General features: G+C 40.5%; 1 pseudogene; it reads left to right on the top strand.

Moving 5' to 3' along the window:
* The first annotated feature begins 1,286 nt into the window (after nt 1-1,286).
* On the top strand, nt 1,287-1,968 carry LOC118628125 (annotated as a pseudogene).
* Nucleotides 1,969-7,240: the final 5,272 nt, after the last annotated feature.

The raw sequence follows: 7,240 nt of genomic DNA, 5'->3' as shown, positions 1-7,240 counted from the left end.
CAAACTGCAACTGAGGTACATGCCCTTAGCGGGAACCGAACCCGGGTCTCTCCAGACCGCAGGCAGATGCTTTAACCGCTGAACCAAACCGGCCAGGGCTGTAGTTGTTTCTAACACCTCCACATAATTCTGTGCAATGAAGAGGGTATATTTTTATCTAGCTAATAAACCCTAGCACAGTGCAGGTCCTCAAAATACATGTTGATTGAAAAAATGAACCAAGGAATGCAATCAACAAAGTAAACATGGGTGTAATTCCACTCTATACTTCAGTCCATTCAGTGTTGGAGCCAGGAATCTATTTGGGAAGCACATGGTGGAACTAGGTTTTCTGCCTTCCCCAACTTCAATATTCTCTCCACCCCTCAGAATGAAGAGGCTTAAAATACTACCTTTTCCCAAATTCATTTGTCAAATACAAATTCAAGACTCCTCGTTGGCTTTTACCTCCTGCTTCCTTAAGAATAGCATCTTTTGACAGGCGGTGTGGCTCAGTGGTTGAGCATTGACCCATGCACCAAGAGGTAGCTGGTTCAGTTCCTGGACAGGACACATGCCCAGGTGGTAGGCCCGATCCCTAGTGCGGGGCATGCAGGAGGCGGCTAATCAATGTTCTCTCTCATTGATGTTTCTATCTCTCTCCCTGACTTCCTCTCTCTCTAAAATCAATAAAGGAAAAAAATTTTTTGAAGAAAATGTTTTTTTAAAAAAGAATAGCATCTTTCATCCACCAGTGTGGCTCAGTCCGGTGGACTGAGAAGTCCCAGTTGGATTCCCCGCACATGCCTGGGCTGCAGGCTTGATCCCCCATAGGGGGCGTGCAGGCGGCAGCGGATCCATGTATCTATCACATTGATGTTTCTATCTCTCTCTAAAAAAATCAATAAAAACAGGCCGGTTGGTGTGGCTCAGTGGTTGAGCATCAACCCATGCACCAAGAGGTCACTGGTTTGATTCCCAGTCAGGACACATTCCCAGGTTATGGGCCAGATCCCCGTCGGGGGGCATGCAGGAGGTGGCCAGTCGGTGTTCCCTCTCATCAATGTTTCTATCTCTCTCTCCCTCTCCCTTCCTCACTCTCTAAAATCAATGAAGGAAAAAAAAATTTTTTAATCAATAAAAACATATTTTTTAAAAAAAGAAAAAAGAACAGGATCTTTCTCTTGCGTTCTCATGTTCATGGCGGACGGTGACTGCTGTCAGGGATGCAGACAACCGCTGCCCCGCCGGGAAGGCCTCCCCGCCTCTCCCCTTGCCGCTCACCGCCACTACTCGTCAGCAGGTCCATGGTGCCGCCCGATCACTCGCAGACCGCTGGCCCCTGGGGGACAACCTGTCCGGAAACAAGCACATCCGGCAGACCAAGCCCCTCACCTTGAAGCGCACTATTAACCTGTACCCTCTTACCAATTATACTTTTGGTACAAAAGAGCCCCTCTATGAGAAGGACAGCTCTGTGGCAGCCAGATGTCAATGCAGGAGGGAGGAATTTGGTAACATTGGAATGAGGAGGACTGTAGAAGGGGTTCTGATTGCACACGAGCATCGAGCATCGACCATCCCATGTGCTACTGCTACAGCTGGGAACAACTTTCTTCAAACTGCCTGGTGGTGAACTTCACCCAGGAGGAGATGAAGTTAAGGACTAAAGTGCTTAATGGCAGAGATACTCGGTGGTCAGAATGGAGTCCTGCAACACTGGGTCATTGGTGACTGCACTGGTAACTGATGGACATCAAATTTTGAACCTCCTCAGTACCCAAATATTCCTGCACATATTACAAAACTGAAGAAACATAAGGCATTGTTTTTGGTTCAACTTCAAGAGGAAGCCTTGTTTGTGGTCCCTAAAAATTACAAGCTGGTCGCCGCACCATTGTTTGAATTGCATGACAATGCACCAGGGTAGGACCCAGCATTTCTGGTCTCCTTCAGGTTTTGAGCAAGTTCAATTTTATATACAACTGAATTCCTGCACAACGGAGAAGTAAAAGAAAGTTTCTGTGAGCACGGCTTTACATAGCATTGAATAAATATGTTAGAAAAGTGGTGTTTTTTATTGTTGTTCTTTCCCAACCCCTAAATTGCCACCTTTCTATTGTTTGAATAGTAAAGTTGATATGAACAACTAGATGGTGGTGTAAACATGTCATAAGGTTTAATTTGCTTTTGTTTCTACTCATACACTTTTGTACATTAAAGTGGACCTCTAAAAAAAATAATAAAAGAGCACCTTTGACAGTCAGAGCAATAGTATGAGGCAAACAAGAAAATAAACCACATTATTATAATTATTATCCAAGTCACCTGGCTGCACAAGTCGCTTTCACTGTTAATGGAACTATGTGGTCTCTACTCCTGTTCTGCAGAGGTCAAGATCAGCAGAATTCTTTCTGGAACTGCTGTGTGTGGTGCTTTTTACACAAAGTAGTCACCAGTAAACTGATGTAACCAAGAAAATGAGGAGGGCCAGGAGATGCTGGGAAATCTCAGCAGGAGCCCCAACAAAGAAATTAATCCAGGAACCCTAGGATCTTTGGCATACATTTCTCAGATATACAAGACCTAGAATATATAGTTTATGGCTGACAGTTTAGAGAAATATGTTGTACCAGAAACTCACCTCAATATTGCTTAGGCCAAAAAAGAATCTAGTCATGAAAACAAACCAAGATTGGCTTCAGGGGCTAATACACAGTCAGATCATGCTCTTCCCCTTCCTCAAGTCCAGTCGTGTGTTGGCTCCTTCTCTTCTAGACAGGCTTTTTCCAAGCAGTGGAAAGCTTGGCTTCCCCATCTTTGCCAACATAGCAATTGGAGCATCTGCAAGATTCCAGGAAGAACTCTGTTTGGCCCAGGCCAGGACATACAGGGGCTCCTGTATTAAAGGGAGTGGTCTCTCCCCATTACCAGAAATTTGGGGGAGCAGAGGCATGATTACTGGACAAATCTTTGCCAGCCAGATGACTTGCCCAATTTATTTTGACTATATATGTTAATAACTTCAGATATTCTTTAAGTTTATTTTTTCTGATTACAAAATAGACTTGTGGGTAAAATGTAGAAAGTTCAGAAAAGAGCCCTGGCCGGTTTGGCTCAGAGATTAGTGTTGGCCTGTGGTCCATAGAGACCCAAGTTCAGTTCCCCCAAAGAGCACGTACCTCAGTTGCAGTTTGTCACCAGCCCCGGTTGTGTCGTGTGGGTGGCAACCATTCGATGTGTCCCTTTCACGTCGATGTTTCTCTCTTTCTCTCTTCCTCTCTCTCCCTCCCACTCTATCTGAACAAAAAATGGAAAAAAAAAAAAAGTCCTCAAGTGAGGATAAAAAAAAAAAGAAAAAGTAGTAGAAAACAACCCATATCCCACCACTCAAATGACAATCACTGTTAGCTTTCCGTTCTGTTTAATGCTTAAAAAAAAAAAAAATCCTCTATGTACCATTTTGCTTACTTTTCATTTTGATATTGTAACACATGCATTTCTCCAAGTAATAAAAGCTCCTGCAATCGCTTTACAGTGTACTCTGAAACCTTTTTAACCACCTCATTCAAAAGGAAAGAAGGCAGTGGAATGAGACGGCATTTTCAGTTCATAGAACTCAATTCCAGTGTCAGTGAAGAGGCCATCAGACTGGAATTCTCCTCCCCCACTTCCTGCATTCCTCCAAACACTTCCAAACTTGTCTCCTCCACACTCATTTTCCCTCTGCTCCAGAACTGGAGGACTCGCTTGTAAATTTGGCTAGTGGTTCAGCCAAAACTTTAGGTTTGAATCCTGACACTTCGTAGCTATGTAATCTGGGGAATTTGTCTTTTCATAAAATCATGTGCATTGTGGGGGTTTTGTCATAGTTCTTAAAAGGATTAAATTACATTATATATATATAAAACACTTAGCATAAATAGGTGATCAATGAGTGATCGTAATAAAAAAGAATTCCTCCCTTGCCCTTTTCAGCCGTTTCTTGAAAATGACTTATACTCACTCTCTACTTGTGCATCTCATGTTTACACTCCAACTCGGTGTAACCTGGCTTTTGTCCCTCCTCTACTGCCCTTGCTCACCAAAGCTCTCTTAATGAACTCTCGATGCCTTCGCGGAGCTTTGAGACATTCCTTAATCTTTTGTGTATAGTCAGTTAAGCAATTTCTGCTTCAAACGTCTCTCTTGGTCTCCATGACACCAGTCTTCCCAATTTTCCTCTCATTCCTTCTTACTCTTCTTTGCTGTCTAAACTCTAATTAGTATCTGTCCTCAACTTTCGAGTGTCTGGAAAAAGCATGATTCTTTCTTATAAGGTTGAAGTTAGAATTCTGGCTCTCCTACTTACCAAACTGAGTTCCTAAGTTGTTTAACTCACCCAAGCCTCCACCGTCTCATTGGAAGTCCAGGCTGGACATCCATTTCATAGCATAAGAATGTCAAAACTCAAAACAAATAATATACTCTCCAAAATATTTATTAACCATATAAAACTCGATAATATGAACTATGATATAAATGTTCTTTTGAGGTATTTTTCTTCATGGACTGGACTGGCTGAGGTTCCTTAGATTCTTAGTTTAATGAAGTTTGGACAGAACATGCCATCTTTTCCTGGTAAATCTTCCTAGAGTATAGATACTTTTCCTTACTCCAGAGACCTTTGAATTGCATTGAAAATTAGTGTCATCTGCCACAAAGGAAAAGAAAAGGTCAATGATGTTCAGATAAATGCCTCTCAACGTTTTAAGAGCTAAATGTTGGGAGAGGAACAGTTTCAATGATGTCTTACTTTTCCAGTTTTATAAAAATCTACTTTGCTGAGCTTCTGAGAAATTTCTAACAATACAACCAGGTTTGCAGGAGAAACTTCTAGATCCACTTACTCTGAAATGTCAATCAGTTTCAGTGATGCTTTTTACAGTAATACAAATGCCTTCAAAATACTGAATGACGCAGGTTCCTCCAAATTCCTAGTTTCAGGCTTCACTTACAATTTTCACAACATCCAAAACACTTCCCAAATGCCTTTTTCATCCATCCTCCTTCTTGATTGCTTTGACCTTTAAAAATTGCACAATAAAAATATCTTAAGGATGCAACAACTTATTTGATCTGTTGGCTAAAGTCAGTGAGATGCTCTGTGGAGATAAATGGGGAGGAAAAAAAACTGTCAGGATGCTACTGCTTAAGAATTCAAAGCAGGGGAGCAGGGGTGGGAGGAGGGGGGAAAAACAGAATTCAGAGCTGGCTTGAAGCTTTGCCCAAACACAGCTGTTATCAATTTTTTAAATGCCATTATTTCTTGACCTCTAGAACAAAGTAGAGAGAAAAATCAAAGCTTGAGGACTGGTTCAAAAGACATTAGTTCTTTAAAGGGGGCTGCCTTGGATTTTTGGCAAAATAAAGGTAAGGCAACAGTTTTAATTTGCAGTCAATTGTAAAATGTGATTTCTCCTACACAACTGCATAGTCAATATTTAAAAATAATTAGGCTCAAACAGTAACAGGCCTCTGCATTTTAATTAAATTTTCTAGAAAATTCTTCAATGCTTCAATATTAGCACTTGTAGCTTCCGCCAGATGTTATGCTAACAAATTCTCACTGTTACAGAAACAAACAAAAGCTGTTTAATGCACAGCGGTCTCATCTAATGAAATCCCTATCCCCTTGTTCCAGGGTCCTACCTAGTTCAGGCCCTTCTTACTCTTACCAAATTAGTTAGTACACAACAGTGGCTTTAAAACCAGTCTAAACAAAATTCTAAGAATCCAATTTTTAATCTACCACCAGTATCTTCCCAAGATATGTAATTGTCCTTTGAGCCATCACGCCACCTTGCAGAATCCCTCCAACACAGCACTCACCATATTTTATTACCATTTTATTTTTACATGGGTCTCCTCTATTTCATCCTAAGTCCCTGGTGAGCAAAGCCTATTTCTTACTGGTCTTTGTTCTACCAGTGAGCACACAGAAGGCACTCAACCTAAGTATCCTGTGTTGAATATGAACCCAACTCTAATATCAGCTTTCAAATACCTTAAGAATAAATTCCCTCTTTGAAAAATCAGAGCTTTCTAATCTAATATTCTGAGTAATGTGAAAAACACTGCATATTTTGATGAAAAACAACACCTGATTTTTCTTTGAAGCTAGTACACTAGGAAAAATGAACCTTAATGAGTTAAGAATAATCTATAAACAATTTATATTTTGTATAGCAGTCTTCAGTGGCTACTAAAACCTGCTCTAGCCTTCACAGCTTTTTAGGTTCTCTATCACCCACCCCTATCAGTTTTTAAATCTAGCTTACCTATTTACACCAATTCCTCTCACACCTCAAAACTGTACTTTTCAACATGCCATAGTCTAGAAAGCTAAAATAATCAAGCTTGTTAGAAATGTTTATGGCAGGAAGAAACAGCCCTAATCAAGAGAAATCATGTACCCATATTCAAAAAACAAGGATCTTGCGACATCCATTTTATCTGTTCAAAGGTCTGCATTGCTTACTCTCTGGCTCTAATCTATGCCAGAAAATGTCACACAGAATTAGCACTGTGTATCACTTAAATTTGCACTTACTTAAAAGCCAGCCTAGTTTAGTGAGTTAAAACCCTCCCCACTTTAAAACTCTCTTCTGTGTGATTCGGTTCACATTAGAAAGTTGAGTCATATTATATTCACTTAAATAGCTAAAGCTAGCCCAGTCAGTATAGCTCAGTGGACTGAGAGGTCCCAGTTTGATTCCTGGCCAGGGCACATGCCTCGGTTGCGGGCTCAATCCCCAGTGGGGGGTGTGTATGAGGCAACGAATCCATGTTTTTCTCTCACATTGATGTTTCTCTCTCTTTCTCTCGCTCTAAAAATAAATTAATAAAAACATATTTTAAAAAAGCTTAAGCTATTTTAAACTACCTTAATACTACATTTCTAGCAGATCAAAAGCATATTAAAATGACAAATTAAAAATATTCAAGATCGATGTGTAAATTTTTCTTAAATCCAAAAATGTAACTAATATGGACTAAAACACAGTATTAAATAATCAATGTTTCACATTCTATCAAAAATGTAGCCCTGGCCAGTTTGGCTCAGCGGTTAGAGTGTCGGCCTGCAGACCAGAGAGTCCTGGGTTCAGTTCCCACTAGGGGCATGTACAAAAAAAAATAGAAAGTGTCCTCTGCTTTTACTACTCTCTATAAAATGGAGATAAATAGAATATAAGCATCACAAAGATTTAGACAATTTAGG

This window comes from Molossus molossus, unplaced genomic scaffold, assembly GCF_014108415.1.
Source record: "Molossus molossus isolate mMolMol1 unplaced genomic scaffold, mMolMol1.p scaffold_m16_p_13, whole genome shotgun sequence".
Taxonomy (NCBI): domain Eukaryota; kingdom Metazoa; phylum Chordata; class Mammalia; order Chiroptera; family Molossidae; genus Molossus; species Molossus molossus.
The sequence above is the reverse complement of the archived record's forward strand: the minus strand, read 5'-3'. Positions and strand labels throughout refer to the sequence as shown.